The 23,709-nt window shown below is 48.9% G+C and overlaps 1 protein-coding gene and 1 long non-coding RNA gene across 2 annotated transcripts in view; both read left to right on the top strand.

The window, feature by feature from the left end:
- Window positions 1–9,079: 9,079 nt before the first annotated feature.
- On the top strand, window positions 9,080–17,521 carry LOC310697160. Its single transcript, XR_014520967.1, has 2 exons — window positions 9,080–9,270; window positions 16,909–17,521. It is a non-coding gene; the product is annotated as an uncharacterized lncRNA (long non-coding RNA).
- A 4,785-nt stretch (window positions 17,522–22,306) lies between these two features.
- The window catches only part of MKNK2 (MAPK interacting serine/threonine kinase 2), a 45,205-nt gene continuing 43,802 nt past the window's right edge, over window positions 22,307–23,709 (top strand). Inside the window, exon 1 of the mRNA XM_083483962.1 lies at window positions 22,307–22,424. The gene's annotated coding sequence lies outside the window, so the exon portion shown is untranslated. The remainder of the gene's footprint in view (window positions 22,425–23,709) is intronic.

The raw sequence follows: 23,709 nt of genomic DNA, 5'->3' as shown, positions 1-23,709 counted from the left end.
AACCAAGGTGTGCCCGCCCTTATATAGACATTTTAATTGCCCTTTCTGGAGTCCAAGACCACTCCTGGAAACATCATACCTACATCACAGAAAAGGCAGTCTACAACAGAAATCTGAGTGCGTTGTTTATCTCCTGTCTGGCAGGTTACCTGTTAATGCTCACTTGATTGGATACCCTGGGGAGCCTGGCCAGTCTTTTGTAATGACAAATTCTTAGTTCCTGAGCCAGGTCATAGGCTCACCCTATTCATACACAGACATACCCTTATGACAGGATTTGTGAAGGAAAAGACAGTGGGGAGGCTTTTCCATTTTCCTTGACCTTGCAGAGAAATCATTTGGTCAGTTTGGGAGTCAAAATGGTTTCAGGGCTGTTTTCCTGGGCTGCTTCAGACATGTGGTTTATATATTTATGTAAGTGTTTGCTTGGTACATTTATGAACATTTATTATATATATAAGACCTTAATTTTTTTCCCCAAGGGGGAGCACCCTGGGGGGGGGGACACATGGTGCTCTTTGGAATCAAAGAATCACAGTTCCACATATTTTGAATTCCTTGTTTTAGCTGGGCTTTCCAATGTTTCTGAGTACTCCCAATTGTGCCCATTTCCCAGGTTTACAGAACCCCAGATTTACAGAAACCGTCCCGGTTTCTGATTTGATCCCTGAATGTCCCGCTTTTCCTTACGACGTCCCTGTTTTCACCCAAGAAATGTTGGAGGGTATGTCCATTCCTCCTTTGTTGAGATTTCTGGTGTTTTCCATTTTTGTGAGTACAAAAACCATTTTAGCAACTTTTTAAGAGACCTCTTTTTCAATCTCTATAAGAACGCAATGCAGCCAAATTTCAAACGGGTTTTGACTTATGAGCAACGGGGGGGAGAGCAGGGACAGAAGAGATTGCAATGTAGGTTTTAGGTAAATAGATAAGGTTAAGGGATTGGACAGGCCGCAGGGAGGAGAAAGAATTAGACCATCGCGGATGTAACAATGGGAAGTAGCCAAGAAAAATAAATAGATTTTGGTGAAAATTGTATGTTATGTGATCTTAATGTCAATACCAACTAAAATAATAAACGTATTTTCAGAAAGACTCTATACAATGCTTTGAGAGAGAAATGTATGGGGCAGGGTTATAAGGAGAAAGCTGGGGTGAGGTCTGGCTACAAGGCTGCTATTTACTCGCTGAGTAGACATGGAATCAAAGAACTGTAGAGTTGGAGGGGGACCCCAGGGGTCATCTAGTCCAACCCGCTGCAAGGCAGGAATCAAGATGGGAGCTGTCCCAGGTGGGAACTGGGAAGACGCGGATCTCTGTTTGTGAATTGAAGATTACGATAGAAGGTTGATAAAATATACAAACCACGTCATAGTTGTGGTGCCCTTGGCGCCCAGTGTGGGAGAAGTGGTCACACCGCCCTGATCCCACCTCTTTTCTAGGAAACCCTGGAACACGGAAGGGAAGTTCTCCCTCTGCCAACATCATGACCCAGACAGCGGCAGATCACCTGTGTTGCAAAACAGCAGACTTCACAATGCCGTTGTCCGAATCGCGTTTGCCTGCCAGTTCGCCTGTGCTGTTCTTATTACATCAGGCCCTTCTTCGGACCCATGAGGACCGGGAGCCTAGGAGGACCATACTACTGTGGCCGGGTACCTTCTCTGCATGCAGAAGGTGCCAGGTTCGACCCCTAATCATCTCTAGGGAGCCCTTGGGGTGTCCCCTCTCTGGGAAACCCACTGCCAGTTGGCGCTTCCCAAACTTCGGACTCCAGCTGTTGTTGGACTACAACTCCCACCATCCCTAGCTAGCAGGACCAGTGCTCAGGGATGATGGGAATTGTAGTTCATAAGCGGCTGGAGATATAAGTTTGGAAAGCCCCAGTGCAGATATTTTCTGAGCTGGCTGGGCCATCTGACTCCCTTTAACGCTGTTTCTCTTGCTCCTGTTTAAACCAGACTTCTAATCAGAAACATGAGGACTGGATCCTTGAGTTTATTTTGAAGGAAAGGAAACATAGCTCAGCTACAGGATACCTGCTCTATAAGCAGAAGGTTGCAAGTTCAATGTCTGGCGTCTCCATGAAAGCCAGGAAAGACTCCTTGCCTAAATAATGATAATAATAATGTCGTTATTTGTACCCTGTCCATCTGACTGGCTTGGCCCAGCTACTCTGGGAGGCTTCCAGTACATTCAAAAACATAAAACAGGAAGCTCAGTCAGTAGAGCATGGGACTCAGGGACATGGGTTTGAGCCCCACAAGTTTCCTACATTGCGGGGGTTGGACTAGATGACCCTCGGGGTCCCTTCCAATCCTATAATTCTATTTTTCCATGTACAGGGCTGCCTTCAGATGTCTTCTAAGTGTCAGGTAGGTAGTTACTGTATTTTTCGCTCTATAAGAGGCACCAGACCACAAGACGCACCTAGTTTTTGGAGGAGAAAAACAAGAAAAAAAATATTCTGAATCTGAGAAGCCAGAACAGCAAGAGGGATCGCTGCGCAGTGAAAGCAGCGATCCCTCTTGCTGTTCAGGATTCTGGGGTAGCTGCGCAGCCTGCATTCGCTCCATAAGACGCACAGACATTTCCCCTTACTTTTTAGGGGGGAAAAGGTGAGTCTTATACAGCAAAAAATACGGTATCTCCTTGACTTCTGACGGGAGGACGTTCTACAGGGCGGGTGCCACCACCAAGAAGGCCCTCTGCCTGGTTCTCTTTAACCTCAGTTCTTGCAGTGAGGGGACTGCCAGAAGACCCTCAGAGGAGGACCTCAGTGTCTGGGCTGAACGATGGGGGTGGAAAGGCTCCTTCAGGCATACTGGGCCAAGGCTGTTTAGGGTTTTAAAGGTCAGTACCAACACTTTAAGGGACGCAGGTGGCGCTGTGGGTTAAACCACAGAGCCTAGGACTTGCCGATCAGAAGGTCAGCCATTCGAATCACCGCGATGGGGTGACCTCCCGTTGCTCGGTCCCTGATCCTGCCAACCTAGCAGTTCGAAAGCACGTCAAAGTGCAAGTAGATAAATAGGTACCGCTCCAGCGGGAACGTAAATGGCATTTCCATGCGCCGCTCTGGTTTGCCAGAAGCGGCTTAGTCATGCTGGCCACATGACCCAGAAGCTGTATGCGCCAGTAATGAGCGCCGCAGTCCCAGAGTCGTTCACAACTGGACCTAATTACCTTTACCTTTACCAACACTTTGAATGGTGCCCAGAAACATACTGGGAGCCAACGTAGGTCTTTCAGAACCGGTGTTATATGGTCCTGGAGGCCACTCCCAGTCACCAGTCTAGCTGCTGCATCCTGGGTTAGTTGTAGTTTCTGGGTCATCTTCAAAGGCAGCCCTACAGAGAGCACATTGCAGAAGTCCAAGAGGCAGATAACCAGAGCATAGGCCACTCTGGCGAGACAGGGCACAGGCAGGCAGGGTCTCAGATGGAGCTGGTAGGCAGCTTCCTTGCACGCAGAATTGACCTGCGCCTCCATGGACAGCGGTGAGCCCCAAATGAAGCCTGGAGAGCCGTTGCCAGCCAGTGAGAATAATACAGAGCCAAGAAGACCCATGGCCTGGCTTGCTAGCAGGTTGCTTCCTCCTTAAGCCACCTCTTTGGACCCCATGAGGACTAGCGCCATGCAGAGCCATCACCTGGACAGCCCAGTGTTCCGACTCAGGATAAGACAGCTTCATGTGCACGAGAGTCTCTAGCGATGCGCAATAGCAGTTTAGGCGGAGACGACCCTGGATACGAGCATAGGGGTGGCGTTAGAAGCCCTCCTGTTTTTACCTGCGATGTGCTGCCATGGAGATGACTCGCCCCGTCTCCCTTTTGCCTCCCTTGTTGATGTGTTCTGTGCAACATCCTTGTCTCCTGTCCAAACCCCAGCCATGTCCAACAGCTGTCTCTCGGTCACCGGACACCAGGAACAGCGTGTGGCTGGTCAGGATTTGGCCGGAGGCTGAGCCGGGGGGGGGGGAGAGGGAGGCCAGGGAGTGCAGGAGTCCCCATTTCGCAACCCTTTCCCGGTTCTTAGAATTGTAGGGTTGGGAGGGACCCCTGAGGGTCATCAAGTCCAACCCTGTGCAAGACCTGACAAGGAAAATAAAGAATTTATTTATGTACGCGACAACGGCGGCAAGAGTCTTAATAGTACAAGGATGGAAGAACGAGGAAATCCTGACAAAAGAACAGTGGCAAGAGAAACTGATGGTCTATGCAGAATTGGCGAAATTGACGTACGAACTGCGAGACAACTGTGACTTTAAAGAAGAATGGGAACGTTTTACAAACTTCTTAAAAAAACAAACAAAATGAATTGGACTCCTTGGCAGGTTTTGAATTAACATAACACAAATTTATTGATTGTTAACATAATAGACAGATAATTTAAGGATTTTTACAATTTTACAATATGCAGAGAATAACATGTGTTGAAAAAACCAGAGAGAGTTGCTGAGGGAAGTCTTGGGGCGGGGAGGGAGGGGGGTTTCTTCTGAGGAGGGAAAAATGGGGGGGGGGATGTTTTGATAATTTGTTATGCTTAAATTCTTAATAAAAAATATTTTTTTAAAAAAAAAAGTCCAATGCTGTGCACTTCAGGAATCCCAAATGAACCATCCCTGATAGGTGGAAATTAGGTTTACACGGTAACTTTTTTACAACCTCACGTTCCTGTAGCTTAGTTAGATGAACTTTTGCCTAAAAGCAAACTCTTTTGCAAAAAACAAACAAAGTCACCCCGAAAACAATAAATCAAATTTTGTCTATGTAACTGTATAACATATTACGTCATATGCATAACATGCATTATGACGCAGGAAAAATTGAGATTGCAAACTTTCCAGTGCTTGTACATCACACATCTCTTCTTATTGCTTAGAATAAATCGAGGTTGCAGTTGGTCTTGGTTTCTGCTGCAAGCACCAAAAAGTTCCCACATCACTTTGGTTGCGCGTTCTGCGCATGGATCACATCCTGGGATCTGGAGTTCAGAGGGCTCCTGCTCACTGCTGGATTTATGTATAAGCTAAACAAGCTATAACTTAGGGCCCCACTCTTTTGGGGGGCCCCAAAATAATTTAAAGGGGGAAAATTGGATGTCCATTTCCAAAATACAAGATAAAAAAACAAATTACCGTAAATAAAACCTACATACAGCAACAGTGGCAAATGGCTTTAGATACCTATTAGGTCCATAAATTAACTTATAGCATATATTCAACACAAAAAAACAGCGACAATTTGTTGTTGACAAAGGACAGCTGGACATAGAAAGGGCCCCATTACCGTCAGTAGCTTAGGGCCTCATCAAACCGAAATCTGGCCCTGCTCCAGGTGTTAAGAGAGATTCTCCAAAGCTTTTGAAAGTTCTCCTACAGCTGTAAAAGTTCTAAACAGTTCCATCAAGTTTTCAAAAATACTGATAACTTTATGAGTAGTAATGTGTCATATGTGGTGATTCCAATTTTTCATTTCAGGGTGACCTTGCTTCACAACTGAGAAGAACCAGTCCCTGTTTTTGAGTGTTTCTAAGCAAAAGTTTATCCCCTGAGGATACAGGAAATCATTTTTTGGGAGAAAAGTAAAAAAGTTCTAACCCTAATCCCTACTCGTTCAATGTGGTTGTTTTATAGTTTTGTTTCTCTTTAATTTTTCTCCTGCTATTAGGTCTTCTCTGTTTTATACATACAACGAAATGAGTTTAAAAATCTTCACACACACCCCCCAAAAAAACCCCAAGCAAAAACAAACGTGATTATTATTCTGTTGACAAATATGCTTAACTCTGACCCTGAAGAGGAAGAAGGGAACGTCTTCCTATTGGTGCAAAGCGGTGGGACGAGATGACAAACCGCTTCCCATAATTGGTGCCAGTTTGCTCCCGCCCACAATGCTTGAAAAACAAAATAATGCACAACTTTGGAGCACTGCCTTGTCTCTGGGCGTCTTTTCTCCCTGCTCCACCCCCCAACCCACCCCCTTTGGCAGGCCTGCCAGGGGTGTGGGGTGGGGCATGTGCCTCGCACATACCAGCAAGCAAACGCCAGCAATTTCTGCTCCTCTAATCCGAGTGACTTTCGCCCTGCTGAAATTCCCACAAAGGTCACCGCGAAGTCAGGGGACTTTTTTGCTCTCGCACGGCGCATGGGTGCGCATGTCTGCGCATGGTGCGCGTGTGGGAAAAGCACAGAGGAGGCCTGGGGAGCGGCCTAGGGAGCTTAGCGTCTCTCTCCTCCTCCCCCCGCAAGCTGTGGTGTTTCCCTCCAGGACGTTCTGTTTTCCTCCTCGGATCATGTGCTAAGAGCTGCCAAGCTGCCAGGTTCCTTACGATTGATGGCTTGTTTGGCCTGGTTCTGGGAGCCGGGCCAAGTCTTGAGGACAGGATCCCTCCTGCGTCTTCGAAAGCTCTGGCTCCCCAACAGTGTGACCTTGGCATGGAGCTTGGGGGCTTGGCCAACGACGCAGAAGGCCCCCCCTCACCCCACCTGCGCACCTGGCCAGCGGTTGTCACAAGTCCCCTCAAAATTCCTCTGTCCTCTCCTCTCTCTCTTTTACTTATGGGGTAGGTCAGCCCCTTCCCCAGAGCGCTTCTCTTCCACCGCCAAGCAGCGCCCCCAGGCAGGCAGCTGCCCCTTTCGGTTCTGCTCAGTTTCTCATTCCCTCAGCCCCCCCAATCTCAAACGTTCAGTTTGCCACATTTCTGCACCAGATTGCAATGGTTTTTAATTCCAAGGAGCATCTCCCGCCACATTACTGCCATTATTATCTCTCCTATAGAAACACAAACGTAATGCTGTCGTCACGCAGCTCCCATGGGAGGATTTGTAGGGCCTCATCACGGTCCTGGATGGGGGGGCAAGTCCTGGGGTTGGTGAGAAGAGGTGCAGATTCTCGGATGTGTGCATGTGTCTATGTGATTCCTGTGATTTTCTTGTGATTCCTGCATTGTGGGGGGTTAGATTAGATGACCCTTGGAGTTCCCTCCAACTTTACACTTTCATGACTCCTCTCTCTCTCTCTCTCTCTCTCCTGCAGTTAAATATTGCATTTTAAAATTGTGTATACGACATATACATCTGTATAGCGAATGTACAGTGGTACCTCGCAAGACGAATGCCTCGCAAGACGGAAAACTCGCAAAACGAAAGGGTTTTTGGTTTTTTGAGTTGCTACGCAAGACGATTTTCCCTATGGGCTTGCTTTGCAAGACGAAAAACGAAAACGTCTTGCAAGTTTGTTTCCTTTTTCTTAAAACCGTTAATACAGTTGCGACTTGACTTCGAGGAGCAACTCATAGAACGCGGTGTGCTAGCCGTTTTTGAGGTTTTTGAAGACTTTGGTGATTTTTGAAGCTTTTCCAAAACTTTTCCGACATCCTGCTTCGCAAGACGAAAAAACTCGTGGAACGAATTAATTTCGTCTTGCGAGGCACCACTGTAATATATAATCACATTACACACACATTTTTAAAAGGGCAGTTCTATGTAAAACACACACATATTTTAGAAGACACTTTCCCAAAATAGGATGCTTTTTTTAAAACAAGCAAAGGATGCAGTCTTGTATGTTCCTTTCATTATCTACACATTTCTGTTCACTTTTCGGGGGGTTGGAGACCTCCTTTGCAAAATTCAGGTGCGGCATGGATTTCAAAGGCTAGTTGTGTGTTTCGGTTCTCGCGCTCTTTGGGGAAATTGGGAACGAGGTCGGTCTGTTTCTAAATGCAAACTGCACCCAAATTTCGCCCCCTTCCCTGGAACCCCACACAGCTGTTCCAAAGGGGAATTCTGCGCCTCCACGGTGGAAAAGCTCGTGTTGAAATTGTCTGGCAACGGCAGAAAACTTTAGAAACAATAATTGGGGTATTCTTCGTCGCTAGTACCGTATTTTTCGCTCTATAACACGCACCCGACCATAACACGCACGTAGTTTTTAGAGGAGGAAAATCCGTAGGCATGCCACCCGTAGGCATTCCCTCCATAACACGCACAGACATTTCCCCTTACTTTCTAGGAGGAAAAAAGTGAGTGTTATGGTGCAAAAAATACGGTAGTCGTCAAAAGCCTTTTGCTCCTCCGCGTGTGTGTCCGATCCGTTTATGAAGCTGTCCAAGTTGATGGCCCTAACTGCCTGCAGTGGGAGGGAGTTCCGCAGTTTAACTCTGTTGAATCTCTCAATGTTCAGCTTCACTGCATGCCCACGGTCTAGCGTTATACGAGAGGGTGGGTGGGAATCTTTTAGGAACGCTGTAAGAATTATTGGGTTAACTCCAGGGGAATAGGCGCACACGCACACAAACAGAGAGAGAGCAACGTGGTCTGCAACACATATTTGTTTACCCTGAGAGGCCAGTACAGCTGCAGATAAGCAGGGTGGAGCCAGTGTGGATATATGTAGATAATCCAGCCTTGCAATTTGCCCGCTCGCCTTGGGTGAACCGAGGAGGCTGCAGGCGAGGGCTGGAGTCCCAAAAACTTCCCTCCAGGGTTTTCCTGTTTGGGGAGGCCGGGACCTTTTTGCATGCAAAAACAGACACACTCCAGCACGGACCTGCAGCTGCCCTCCCCTTAAAGCCAGATTCCAGTCCTCAACGGCTCAAAATCAAAAGCGGTTTAAATAAGAGCAAAGGATGGGTTGCAGGTTCGAACCCCACATTGGGCAAAAGTGTGCCGCCTTGCAGGGGGGTGGACGAGATGCCCTCAGGGTCCCTTCCAGCTGCACAATTCTAGGCTCCTACAGAGACACAGAAGGCAGATTTCTTTGGCGTTCTCTTGAAGGCCAGCCTGCCTAGCTAGCAAGCGAGGGTCTCATTTTTTCAGGCGATCTTCCAGCGGTTTTTCAGAAGGTCAGGCCCATTCCAGGCCTCCAGAGTTTTCTCGGAAACCTGGGACAGTCTCCCGGCCTGCATAGCAGACAGATTCCGGAGGAAAACATGTTTTGCTGGGCTGGAAGGGGATTGTCTAGTGGGCTGGGAGGGGAGGAAACCAATGAGGAGAGAGGGAGGGAGGCGTCAGCAATTTCCTTGGGCTCATAAGCTCTTGGGGTCCGTCCCCTGGCAACTCTCCCCTAGGAGAGGACTTTTGGAGGAGAAACACTGGCGGGGGGGGGGCAGGTCTCCTCTCCAGTTTTGCATCCTGCTCCATTTCTGGATATTGCACCACCGGCGTCTTGTGCAACCAGGCCTGCAAGTGTGCGTAGTTGCCAACTGCTTCTCCCTGGCAGGGCTCTTCTGGCTTTAAGAGCCCCAGGCGAGACTTTCCACCAGGTGCCGTTTCCTTGCCTCTGATCCATTCCGCAACCGGCTAGATCCTGAAGCACAGCAACCATAATATTGGATGGGTGCAGAATTTGTGCATTCTGTTAGCAGGCCCTGCCAGTATCCCTATTTTCCTGGGACAGTCCTGGGTTGGCAGAAGCCCGGTCCCGGTTTCTGATTTGATCCCAGAATTTTGCACTTTTTGTTAAGGTAAAGGTAAAGGGACCCCTGACCATTAGGTCCAGTTGTGACTGACTCTGGGGTTGCAGCACTCATCTCGCTTTATTGGCCGAGGGAGCCGGAGTACAGCTTCCGGGTCATGTGGCCAGCAGGACTAAGCCGCTTCTGGCGAACCAGAGCAGAGCACGGAAACGGCGTTTACCTTCCCACCGGAGTGGTACCTATTGATCTACTTGCACTTTGATGTGCTTTCGAACTGCTAGGTTGGCAGGAGCAGGGACTAAGCAACGGGAGCTCACCCTGTCACGGGGATTCGAACCGCCGACCTTCTGATCGGCAAGTCCTAGGCTCTGTGGTTTAACCCACAGTGCCACCTGCGTCCAGGTTTTGTACATATACCGTATTTTTCGCCCCATAGGACGCACCGGCCCATAGGACGCACCTAGTTTTTTGGGGGGGAAATAAAGGGGGGGGAATTCTTCCCCCCCCCAGGTGCGCTGCACTAATCCCAAAGCTTGGGGCGTGCGGAGCTCAGCGTGCCCCAAGCTTCTGGGTGCAGGCAAGCTCTCCGCTACGAAAGACGAAAGAAGAATGGCAGACAAAATTTATGGACTATGCAGAATTGGACAAAATGACAGGAAGGATTCGAAACCTGCGGGACCAGAGATTCACAGAAGATTGGAAGAAATATACAAATTATTTGTAGAGAACTGTAATCAACAAATTACTCTAGTAAGACTACAAGAAGTTTTGTAAGGAGAAATATATGAAGTGCTACAAAGTAGATAAAGAATAGAGAGATTGGTTATGAGTTTTAAACGTAACAGGGAAAATAAGAAATGTATACTAAGAGATTAGATTGGAAAATTTTCAGACTGGACTGGTGGAAGTCAAAATATTGAATAAGATGTAAAAATGTGTTTAATTAATGGTATGTTAAAAAAACTAATTAAATTATATATATATATATATATATATATATATATATATTTGCTTTCGTAGATTTTCACGGGTACAGGAATGCAGGTTTTGGTGTCTTCGGGTGTCTTCCCGTGTAAGAGTTGGGGTGTCTAGGCGACGTTTCGACGAGGTCTCACTCGTCATCTTCAGGCTGGTGCTTTCGGCTTCTTGTTACTGGAACAGAGCAGGATCTCAGTGTTTGAGTTCCTATAAATACTGTTGAGGGGGTGTGGTGTATAGCCTTCAACGTTCTGGGCAGAGAGGAAGTGCCCAGGTTAGTGTGCCTTTTCTTCTTTTGTTCCTTAATTACTTGAGGGATATCTTGAGTGATTTCTTGAGTGATATTCTGAGTACCACTTAGGTGGGTCATTAGGTGTGGATTAGTTGCTAAAGCTTTCGTGTCTTGACCTCTTGAGCTTGTGAAGAGTTTTTCTGAGAAGATGGCTGTACTGCACTTAGTTGTGCTCTGGCTTGGCTTCGTGTATAGGGGCGAGCTGTGGTTTTGTGCCCTGTGCCAGCCAGATCTGTGTAGGGATTGCAGGGGGGTGCAGCATCCGGAGGTGCCACTATGGTTTGGCTACTGGATGGTGTCTGTAATTTATCTGTGGAGAGGGTCTGGGTTTGGGTCTGGTGTGGTTGATTGGAGATGGCGTTCTGTGTGCCTCTGGTTCTGGTGTCGGTTTTTGTGGGGAGGGCTAATTTCCAGATGTCTGGCAGGCGGGACGTGTCGTCACGCTTGTTCATGTTGTGAGGGTGTTTCTCTATCTCGATGGCTTCCATGATTATTCTCTTGTGGTGATGTTCCATGTTAAAGAGCAATTTGGAATCTGCAAAATTAATTTCGTGTCCTGTTTCTTTCATGTGTTGGAAAAGAGAGGAAGTTTTTTCTTCTTTTTTGACGGCATTCTTGTGTTCTGCGATACGTGCATTTATTCGTCTGTTTGTTTGTCCAATGTACGTGGCTGGGCAGACTTTGCAGGGTATTTCATAGACCCCTTGGTTTTCCAACTGGATTTTATCTTTGGGGTTTCTGAGGATATTGGTTATTTTTTGGTTGGTGCAAAAGGCTGTTTTGATATTGTGTTTATGGAGGATTTTGCTAATTTTATCTGTAGTGCCCTTGATATAAGGAAGGAGGGCCATGCCATTGTTTTCTTCTGTGTCTTGGTTTTTGGGGGGTGTTTCTTTTTGGATTAGCTTCGTAACCCTGTTTTGCTGGTATCCATTGGCGATTAACACATTTGAGAGATTCTGTAGCTCAGTTGTCAAGTGGTCTTTGTCAGCCAGGTGTTTGGTTCTGGAGATGAGAGTCTTGGCTACGGAGTTTATTTGTGCAGGGTGGTGGTGTGATTGTGCATGTAAGTAGCGGTTGGTGTGTGTTTTTTCCCGGTAGATAGTGTGTCCTAGGGAGCCATCAGGTTTTTTGTAGATTAGGACGTCAAGGAAGGGAAGTTGGTTGTTGGCTTCTATTTCCATAGTGAATTGTATTTTGGGGTGTAGGCTGTTGAGATGTGTGAGGAAGCTATCTAGTTTTTCTTTCCCGTGTGGCCAAATTACAAAGGTGTCGTCAACATATCTGAGCCAAAGTTTGGGTTTGTGTTCTGACTTGTCTAAAGCATTGGTTTCAAAGTGTTCCATGTACAGATTTGCGATGACCGGTGAGAGGGGTGATCCCATAGGTGCTCCTTCTATCTGTTTGTATCTTTGTCCATTGTGGATGAAGTACGTGTTGGTTAGGCAGTGGTTGGTCAGGTCCAGGATGTATTCGGGGGGATGCAGAATCCATCGCTTCACACGTTACAAACTCTATGCAGAATCCATCGCTTCACACGTTACAAACTCCTTCCAGTTCATAGAAACAATAAAGAAACAAAACCTACATCCCGATGACCTACTTGTGAGCTTCGATGTTGTATCTCTCTTCACACAAGTGCCCATTAATGAAGCCTTGACAGCCATTCAAAACAAATACAATCCCCCCGAATACATTGTGGATGAAGTACGTGTTGGTTAGGCAGTGGTTGGTCAGGTCCAGGATGTATTCGGGGGGATTGTATTTGTTTTGAATGGCTGTCAAGGCTTCATTAATGGGCACTTGTGTGAAGAGAGATACAACATCGAAGCTCACAAGTAGGTCATCGGGATGTAGGTTTTGTTTCTTTATTGTTTCTATGAACTGGAAGGAGTTTGTAACGTGTGAAGCGATGGATTCTGCATAGAGTTTGTAACGTGTGAAGCGATGGATTCTGCATCCCCCCGAATACATCCTGGACCTGACCAACCACTGCCTAACCAACACGTACTTCATCCACAATGGACAAAGATACAAACAGATAGAAGGAGCACCTATGGGATCACCCCTCTCACCGGTCATCGCAAATCTGTACATGGAACACTTTGAAACCAATGCTTTAGACAAGTCAGAACACAAACCCAAACTTTGGCTCAGATATGTTGACGACACCTTTGTAATTTGGCCACACGGGAAAGAAAAACTAGATAGCTTCCTCACACATCTCAACAGCCTACACCCCAAAATACAATTCACTATGGAAATAGAAGCCAACAACCAACTTCCCTTCCTTGACGTCCTAATCTACAAAAAACCTGATGGCTCCCTAGGACACACTATCTACCGGAAAAAAACACACACCAACCGCTACTTACATGCACAATCACACCACCACCCTGCACAAATAAACTCCGTAGCCAAGACTCTCATCTCCAGAACCAAACGCCTGGCTGACAAAGACCACTTGACAACTGAGCTACAGAATCTCTCAAATGTGTTAATCGCCAATGGATACCAGCAAAACAGGGTTACGAAGCTAATCCAAAAAGAAACACCCCCCAAAAACCAAGACACAGAAGAAAACAATGGCATGGCCCTCCTTCCTTATATCAAGGGCACTACAGATAAAATTAGCAAAATCCTCCATAAACACAATATCAAAACAGCCTTTTGCACCAACCAAAAAATAACCAATATCCTCAGAAACCCCAAAGATAAAATCCAGTTGGAAAACCAAGGGGTCTATGAAATACCCTGCAAAGTCTGCCCAGCCACGTACATTGGACAAACAAACAGACGAATAAATGCACGTATCGCAGAACACAAGAATGCCGTCAAAAAAGAAGAAAAAACTTCCTCTCTTTTCCAACACATGAAAGAAACAGGACACGAAATTAATTTTGCAGATTCCAAATTGCTCTTTAACATGGAACATCACCACAAGAGAATAATCATGGAAGCCATCGAGATAGAGAAACACCCTCACAACATGAACAAGCGTGACGACACGTCCCGCCTGCCAGACATCTGGAAATTAGCCCTCCCCACAAAAACCGACACCAGAACCAGAGGCACACAGAACGCCATCACCAATCAACCACACCAGACCCAAACCCAGACCCTCTCCACAGATAAATTACAGACACCATCCAGTAGCCAAACCATAGTGGCACCTCCGGATGCTGCACCCCCCTGCAATCCCTACACAGATCTGGCTGGCACAGGGCACAAAACCACAGCTCGCCCCTATACACGAAGCCAAGCCAGAGCACAACTAAGTGCAGTACAGCCATCTTCTCAGAAAAACTCTTCACAAGCTCAAGAGGTCAAGACACGAAAGCTTTAGCAACTAATCCACACCTAATGACCCACCTAAGTGGTACTCAGAATATCACTCAAGAAATCACTCAAGATATCCCTCAAGTAATTAAGGAACAAAAGAAGAAAAGGCACACTAACCTGGGCACTTCCTCTCTGCCCAGAACGTTGGAGGCTATACACCACACCCCCTCAACAGTATTTATAGGAACTCAAACACTGAGATCCTGCTCTGTTCCAGTAACAAGAAGCCGAAAGCACCAGCCTGAAGATGACGAGTGAGACCTCGTCGAAACGTCGCCTAGACACCCCAACTCTTACACGGGAAGACACCCGAAGACACCAAAACCTGCATATATATATATATATATATATATATATATATATATGAGAAATGTACGTGTGAAATTTTGGAAAACTTAATAGAAGAAACTTGGGGTGGGGGGAGGGGGAGGGCTGCCTGCATTGATTGACAAGAGGCTCTTGTCAATCAATCAAGGAGCCAGCTCCTTCTGCAAGCCAAGCAGCTGTTCCGCTTATCGGGGTTATTAGGGAGTCAGGCGCACCTCGTCTCGTGGTAACCTTGCGGTTATGTAATCCTTGGCAAGAGCTCTGCAACTGTTTTTCTGTGCTGATAACGCCCTTCCCCTTCGCTCCGCAGAGTCCAGGGACCTGCCTTACCCTCCAGAGAAGGAGGAGCGACCTGCCCAGGCGGCAGCAAAGGGGGACTCCGGTTTCTAGTCCTCTCTGTTTCTCGCTTTCTCGCTCAGCTGTCTCTTTAAACTGCAGCTAAATGCAGGAAAACAGGGTCCATAATGCACTAGGGACGGGTTGTGGGGTTAGGGTCCAGGGTTCGGCACCCGGGGAAAGACTTGCTGTCTGAAACCACACAAAGCTGCTGCCAACCTGTGCAGGCAGAACTATTACTACTCTACTACTACTACTACTACTAATAATAATAATTTATTGTTTATACCCTGCCCATCTGGCTGGGCTTCCCCAGCCACTCTGGGCAGCTTCCAACAAAATATTAAAATACAGTAATGCATCAAACATTAAAAGCTTCCCTAAACAGGGCTGCCTTCAGATGTCTTCTAAAAGTCTGGTACAGTGGTACCTCTGGATGCGAACGGGATCCGTTCCAGAGCCCCGTTCGCATCCTGAGTAGAACGTAACACGCGACTGCAAGTCTGCGCATGAATCCATGCATGTGCATGACATCATTTTGAGCATCTGCGCATGCGCGAGCGGCGAAACACAGAAGTAACGCATTCTGTTACTTCCGGGTCACCGCCGAGCGTAACCTGAAAACGCTCAACCTGAAGCATATTTAACCCGAGGTATGACTGTTGTTGTTCTCTTTGACATCTGGTGGGAGGGCATTCCACAGGGCGGGGGGCGCCACCACAAGAAGGCCCTCTGCCTGGTTCCCTGTAACTTGGCTTCTCGCAGTGAGGGAACCGCCAGAAGGCCCTCGGAGCTGGACTTCAGTGTCCGGGTTGGACGATGGGGGTGGAGATGCTCCTTCAGGTATACTGGACTGAGGCCGTTTAGGGCTTTAAACACTTTGAATTGTGCTTGGAAACGTACTGGGAGCCAATGCAGGTCTTTCAAGACCGGTGTTATGTGGTCTCGGTGGCCACTCCCAGTAGTAGTATGAATGGTCTCCCTCGGCAGGTGATGGCCTCTCTTTCCTTGGAGGTTTCGAAGCAGAGGTTGGATGGCATTATCTGTCCCAGATGCTTTCGTTGAAATTCCTGCATTGCAGGGGGTTGGGCTGGATGACCCTTTAGGGTCCCTTCCAATGCTACGATTCTGTTATTGTATGAAAAATTATATCTATATATAATAAAGATAAGGCCTGCAAGAACACCTGGGAATGTTATTTAGGTCATTCTGCCAAGCAGAGGGCAATTTAGGCAGCAATAAAACTCAAGAGAGCTACGGGGAGCCAACCTGCTCTGCCACACTTCAGCCCGGGCGCTGCTGCCAAGGCGGCCCCGTTCACCTCCCATCTGCAACCGCCCTCCACATTAACAATCGCCGAACCTTGGAGCACGAGAAGGAGGCAGGGAGCAGGGCAGCCAATTAGAGAGGAGCTGAGGCTGGGGCAGCGAAAGAAGAGGCCTCCCGTTGCTTCCCTGCACGATGCCCCGTTCTGGGCGCTCAGCGAGATGGTGCTGAGAGAGAGACAGCCCACTCAGCCCTTTGCAGGCTCATCTTCTTACTTAGGTTTGCATCCCCATGAAATGATGCCTAACTATTTTTATAATTTAGAAGTATGGCAATATTTGGAATGAGTTTCTACAAAATTTAGCAGGTTATTCATATTTACATAGGTACATATTAGGATAATAATAGGGGCACAGGCGGCGCTGTGGGTTAAACCACAGAGCCTAGGACTTGCCGATCAGAAGGTTGGCAGTTCGAATCCCCGCGATGGAGTGAGCTCCCATTGTTCGGTCCCTGCTCCTGCCCACCTAGAAGTTCGAAAGCACAAAATACAAGTAGATATATAGGTACCACTCCGGCGGGAAGGTAAACAGCGTTTCCGTGCACTGCTCTGGTTCGCCAGAAGCGGCTTAGTCATGCTGGCCACATGACCCGGAAGCTGTACGCCGGCTCCCTCGGCCAATAAAGCGAGATGAGCGCCGCAACCCCAGAGTCGGCCACGACTGGACCTAATGGTCAGGTTTACCTAAATTAAAATATATCTAATTGCTGTAGACTTCTCTTTGCTGTATATAAATACAACACAATTAGAAATTTTATATTAAAAATTTTATATTATAAATAATATTATAAATTCCCCTATACCCCCCACTCCCCTTCACCCATGTATGATATCAGTTTTTTGTTTTTTGTTTAACTTCTTCCGTCTTGTGTTTCTCTCACAGGTAAACTTCTTAAGGGCTTCATATACTAATAGGAACACTGCAAACTTGACCTGGTAGCTAATCGGCAACTGGCTATGGTTCCTGAAGGCCAGGGCATCAGGAACCACCACTGTGGTGAATTTCCTTACCAAAACCCCACCTTTAACAAAGCTCCCTGTCTGCGGAATTAAACAACGATGGTGCCATTCAGAGTCCGTGCTTCTGAATTTTGTCTTGAATCCTAGAATTGCAGACTTGGGGCCCCAGGGGTCATCTAGTCCAACCCGCTGCAAGGCAGGAATTTCAGCTAAACCTGTGGCAGTCGGCCGCCCAACTTCTGCTTAAAAATCTCCCGGGAAGGAGAGTCCACCACTTTCCATCCCACGGTCAAATAGCTCTCACTGTCAGAAAGTTTTTCTTGACGTTGAGTCGGAATCTCCTTTCTCGTCGCTTGAAGCCACGGGTTCGAGTCCTACCCTCCAGAGGAGGAGAAAGCAAGCTTCTCTCTTTACTTGCTTTTTCTTTCTCTATCCCCCTCCCCTTTTTTTGTTCTTTTAAAGTCTTTGTTTGGTTAAAAACAGGGGAGAAAGATATAAAGCTTTGTATTTTCCTCTATAAACCTCAATGATATTTATTTATTTTTAAACCAAGCATGTCTCTTTAAGAATCTCTTTGGGGTGAGGGGGGGGGGTGGCCTTTAAAAACAGAAACCTCTCTGGTCTTACAAAGCCAAGCCCTGCTCTCCCCAGGAAAGGATTTGGAGAGTCACCTGACGGCAGAAGGGACAGACAATGCTTTGCCACAGGAGACACAGGAATGAGTCTGTACGTGATTACAGACAGGGAGGGAAATTTCACTGGAGGGGAGACAAATTGCTTGCACAATCTTAGCAGGCCTTGCAGCAGGTCGGAGCTGCTTGGAACTGCTTCGGGTGTCCATGACGAGCTTTTTTTCACTTCCCAAGCTTTTGCTTGTGTGTTGAAACTGGAAGGAGTTGCAGGAAGAACAGGGACTCGGGCAGGGGGGCAACAGGGAGGCATCTCCCTGGGGATATGACTTAGTTCCCTGTTGGGACCGGCGGACTCAATCCAAATATGTAGTCTGGTGGGCAAACTATTGTGTGTGCATGTGTGCTGAATCATATAGTGGCAGAGTTGGAAGGAACCCTCAGGGTCATCCAGTCCAACCCCTCTGCGATGCAGGAAGTGGGGGGGGGGAGTTTAATGAAGTTATAAGCCCCACCTCCCAATCTCCCTGCCCAGTTATCCCACTCCACCTAGCCTCCTAAAGATGCTTGCTAAGAGAGGTACCCCCAAAATAAGCAAGCCAGGCTCCCTGCAGTTTAGGCAAGACCAGGGCAGTGACTCACACAGAGAAAGAACGGGCTGCCTCATCCGTCCTGCACATCTCTGCATTTAGAGCAGTTTGGAGCCCCGTGCAATTGTGCACAGTGCAAAAGTGTGGCAAAACCGGTTCTCCCACTCCGACGAATGATTCCAAGGATGCACACGAGAGCATCGTGCAGAGATGCAACAGGGAAACTCACTTTCCAGAGGCAGATAGGTGCTTTGCATACCTATAAGGAGAAGAATCAGGCTATGGCTGCACAAGCAGCTTTTGAGCCCAGCCCCTCTTTATCAACCCTTGGACAGCTAACTTTCCTTTTGTTGCCAGCAGTGGGCTTAACCTCTGAGAATACACAGAGCTCCACACCCTCCAACATTTCTCTGATGATAATAGGGACATCCTGTTTAATAACAATAGGGACGCTGGTGGCGCTGTGGGTTAAACCCCAGAGCCTAGGACTTGCCAATCAGAAGGTCGGCGGTTCGAATCCCCACAACGGGGTGAGCTCCCGTTGCTCGGTCCCTGCTCCTGCCAACCTAGCAGTTTGAAAGCACATAAAAGTGGAAGTAGATAAATAGGTACCGCTCCGGCGGGGAGGTAAATGGCGTTTCCGGGCGCTGCTCTGGTTCGCCAGAAACGGCTCAGAAACGGCTGGCCACATGACCCGGAAGCTGTACGCCGGCTCCCTCGGCCAGTAAAGCGAGATGAGCGCCGCAACCCCAGAATCGGTCACGACTGGACCTAATGGTCAGGGATCCCTTTACCTTTAATAATAATAATAATAATAATAATGTTCCAGTCACTCTGACAATAAAAACATAACATAACATCTTCGAAAGGGTGTATATTCCTCCAATGAAAATAGGGACGTCCTCAGGAAAATCAGAAACTGGGACGGCTTCTGAAAACCCGGGACTGTCCCTGGAAAATAGGGACACTTGGAGGGTCTGTCAACCCCTTCTTGATAGGCGTGGGCCTTTTAAAATGACAACAATGTGAAGTTTAAGGGGAAATAATAGTCTCTGAGCATGCACAGAGTGATGCCCGTTTGCAAAAAGACACTGGTTTTTAGAAGCTGTCTTAACCGATCATGGAGGAACGGCTGGTGGGGCTCGACGGAGCCTTTTCTGTGGTGGCTCCCATATTGCAGCGTCCCTCTCCGGAGAGGTTAAACTGGCTCCCTCTTCGCTCTCCTTCCAGCGACAGGCCAAGACCTTGGACAATGGCGATTACTGGGCTGCTGGGCAGGGCAAACGGGATTTTAATTTCTGGTTTCAAATGCGCTGCGCTGCGCTTTAATTATTGTTTTTCATTAACCTGCCCTTGTCACTTTGCATTTCCGAACGATGCTTTTCAAACGCTGCAAGCCTCCTCGAATCCCAAGGTGGGGGAGAGAGGGAGGCGTTACAGATCCCGGGAAGGGACCCCAGGGGTCATCTAGAGCAACCCGCCGCAATCCAGGAATGCCGTGGGATAAGGATTGGGGTCGCATCTGTCTTTGGCGAACGTGGTAGACGAATCGTGGCGTATTTCGCACCCTCTACACTCCTGGGTTGATTTAGAGGCTGGATTGGGTGGTCTGGTCATGCAATAAATTATTATTATTATTATTAACAATGGGCATGTGAAATTGCACATACGCATTTGACTGCTTGCACACCCTGTCACAACTGGCAGTGTGGAAAAGTGAAGCCAGGATGGGGTTGGGCAGGGGGACGGATCCTGCAATGTGGGCTCTGGTCTCCAGGAGGGAAAAAAGGGGCTAGTTTTTGCAGAGGTCACCCATAAAAGAAGGAGGTTTGCAGCTTGTGGATTTGTGCATGTTTAGAAATACCCACTGAAAAGATGGTAAAACTTGGGGGTGAGGAAGGCAGCAGGGAGGGACTGATCCAGGCACCGCTTTCCTAGAGGAGACGGCAGGAGCAGAAAACTCTCTGCACATGTTTAGAGGCATGCACTGCCTTCTCTCTCCTGCCGCAGAGGCACTCTGCACATGCCCAGAGGCACTCCCTCCCTAGAGGATACAGCAGAGCAGAAAACATTCTGCACATGTTTAGAGGCGCACTCTGCCTTCTCTCTCTTGCCGCAGAGACACTCTGCACATGCCTAGAGACACCCCTTTCCCAGAGGAGACGGCATGAGCAGAAAACTCTCTGCACATGTTTAGATGTGCACTCTGCCTTCTCTCTTCTGCCGCAGAGGCACTCCCTTCCTAGGGGAGACAGCAGCAGCAGAAAACACTCTGCACATGCTTTCAGGTACTCTTTACCCTCCCTCTCCTGCCACAGAGGCACTCTGCCCATGCCCAGAGGCAACCCTTTCCTAGAGGAGACGGCAGGAGCAGAAAACACTCTGCACATGTTTAGATGCACACTCTGCCTTCTCTCTCCTTCCGCAGAGGCACTCTGCACATGCCCAGAGGCACTCCCTTCCCAGGGGAGATGGCAAGAGCAGAAAACACTCTGCACATGCTTTCAGGTACTCTTTACCCCCCCTCTCCTGCCACAGAGGCACTCTGCCCATGCCCAGGGGCACCCCTTTCCTAGAGGAGACAGCAGGAGCAAAAAACTCTCTGCACATGTTTAGAGGCATGCACTGTCTTCTATCTTCTGTCACAGAGGCACTCTGCACATGCCCAGAGGCACTCCCTTCCCAGGGGAGATGGCAGGAGCAGAAAACACTCTGCACATGCTTTCAGGTACTCTTTACCCTCCCTCTCCTGCCAGAGGCACTCTGCCCATGCCCAGGGGCACCCCTTTCCTAGAGGAGACAGCAGGAGCAGAAAACTCTCTGCACATGTTTAGAGGCATGCACTGCCTTCTCTCTCCTGCCGCAGAGGCACTCTGCACATGCCCAGAGGCACTCCCTTCCCAGGGGAGATGGCAGGAGCAGAAAACACTCTGCACATGCTTTCAGGTACTCTTTACCCTCCCTCTCCTGCCAGAGGCACTCTGCCCATGCCCAGGGGCACCCCTTTCCTAGAGGAGACGGCAGGAGCAGAAAACACTCTGCACATGTTTAGATGCACACTCTGCCTTCTCTCTCTTGCCGCAGAGGCACTCGGCACATGCCCAGAAGCACTCCTTCCCTAGAGGATACAGCAGAGCAGAAAACACTCTGCACATGTTTAGAGGCGCACTCTGCCTTCTCTCTCTTGCCGCAGAGGCACTCTGCACATGCCTAGAGACACCCCTTTCCCAGAGGAGACGGCAGGAGCAGAAAACTCTCTGCACATATTTAGATGTGCACTCTACCTCCTCTCTTCTGCCGCAGAGGCACTCCCTTCCTAGGGGAGACAGCAGCAGCAGAAAACACTCTGCACATGCTTTCAGGTACTCTTTACCCCCCTCTCCTGCCACAGAGGCACTCTGCCCATGCCCAGAGGCAACCCTTTCCTAGAGGAGACGGCAGGAGCAGAAAACTCTCTGCACATGTTTAGAGGCGCACTCTGCCTTCTCTCTCTTGTCGTAGAGGCACTCTGCACATGCCCAGAGGCACTCCCTCCCTAGAGGATACAGCAGCAGCAGAAAACTCTCTGCACATGCTTTCAGGTACTCTTTACCCTCTCTCTCCTGCCGCAGAGGCACTCTGCCCATGCCCAGAGGACCCCTTTCCTAGAGGAGACGGCAGGAGCAGAAAACACTCTGCACATGCTTTCAGGTACTCTTTACCCTCTCTCTCCTGCCGCAGAGGCACTCTGCACATGCCCAGAGGCACTCCCCCTACGGGAGACAGCAGAGCAGAAAACTCTCTGCACATGTTTTCAGGTACTCTTTACCCTCTCTCTCCTTCCACAGAGGCACTCTGCACATGCCTAGAGACACCCCTTTCCCAGAGGAGACGGCAGGAGCAGAAAACACTCTGCACATGTTTTCAGGCACTCTTTCCCCTCTCTCTCCTACCGCAGAGGCACTCTGCCCATGCCCAGAGGCAGCAGGAGCAGCAGAGGCCCTCTCTGCCTCTCCCCGCTGGCCTCTGCCGGCTGCTGCCCTTCCCTTCCCTTCCCTTCCCGGCCCGGCAGTCGGAGGCGGAGGCGGAGGCAGGGGCGGGCCGGTGGGGCTCAGCTGATGCAAGCGGGGGCCGCCGCCTATATAAGGCTCCGCGCGGCGCCTGGCCCGAACCTCCCTCCCCGAGCCCGGCTGTGCCTTTTCCATCTACAGTGGCGCCAGCACTGCGGAGCCCGAGCCTCGGTAAGGGGGACCGACCGCGGGCCGGGGGGAGGGCTGCCGAGGGCCGGAGCAGATTGCCCCCCCCCATCCCCGGGCGCTTTTGCACAGCCGCGTCCCTTGCATTTGCAAAAGGCGATTTGCAAAAACCAGAGACGACTGGATCTCCGTAGTTCTGCAATGGAAATGGGGGGGGGGGGGAGAGAGAGAATGGTTGGGGAGAAGACTTCAGGTGGGGGGGGTGTAAATGCCCCCCCCCAGCAAATAAATAAAGCAGGCCGGGAGTATTGCATTCCCCCCCCCCCTTGTTTGCAAACTCATTGCATGGCGCGCAGCTGAATCTGTCCTGTGTGTGTGTGTTTTTAAGGGGGGGAGGGGTTTTGCAGTGGGAAAGGAAGGGGGAGGGGCTGGGGAGGCAGCCCTTGACCCCCCCAATATCCCCCTTTCTCTCTTTTTTACCGTGTTTTGGTGGCCCCCCCCCTTATTTTTGCAAATGGGGTGTGTGTGTGAAAATCTTACGTTTTTCCTTTTTGCAAACCTGGTAGCATTGAATAGGGCCGGATTGTGTTGTTGTTGTTGTGTTGCAATCCTGGGGAGGTGTGTTTGCGGGGGGGGAATAAGCTTTGCGGGGGCGTATCCGTTTCACGCCCCCCCCCCAGTGGTGAGCGATTCTTTTTCTCCTCCCCCCTTTTACCTTCTTCCTGAATGCAATAATAGAGAATGAACTCAACGCGAATGATCACGCCCCCCTCCCTTGCTATCCAGGATGTAGGGTTTTTTTTTTCTTGGGGGGGGTGACTTAGGAAATAGTCCACCCCTCCTGGAAAAAGGGGGTGTGCATTTTTGCTGTTAACCCCCCCCCCTCCAATTGCAGATTTTCAGAATAAAGTCCAGAGAGCGTTGGGTTTATTATTATTTTACTGCAAATCCGCGAGTTTCCTTCTCTTAAAGTCTATTCTATCTGCCCCACAAGATCGGCTGCAAAATATTCTATATGGTTTTTGTGGGTCGACGGGATGGGGGAGGAAATATTAAAATTTTGTGTTGCTGGGGGGGGGGGATATAACATTCCTCTCCTACCAGTTCTCAGCTGCATCTAACTGCAACCACTGTTTAGATCTAGGGGCATGACCACGGATTTCAGTGGGTCTACTTGTGAGTAGGGCTTGAGTTGCCTGCATAATCCCTATGTGTGTGTGTGTGTGGTGCCCACCCCCTTTGTACACACCCCCTTTTCCCTTCCTTCCCCGGGGCCTGTACTTCCAACATCTGCCTTCGCTCCAAGAATTTTGTCCCCCCCCTTCCTTTG

Source organism: Podarcis liolepis (genome assembly GCF_965112155.1).
Source record: "Podarcis liolepis genome assembly, chromosome: 18".
Classification (NCBI taxonomy): Eukaryota; Metazoa; Chordata; class Lepidosauria; order Squamata; family Lacertidae; genus Podarcis; species Podarcis liolepis.
This window is presented reverse-complemented; position numbering and strand designations above follow the sequence as displayed.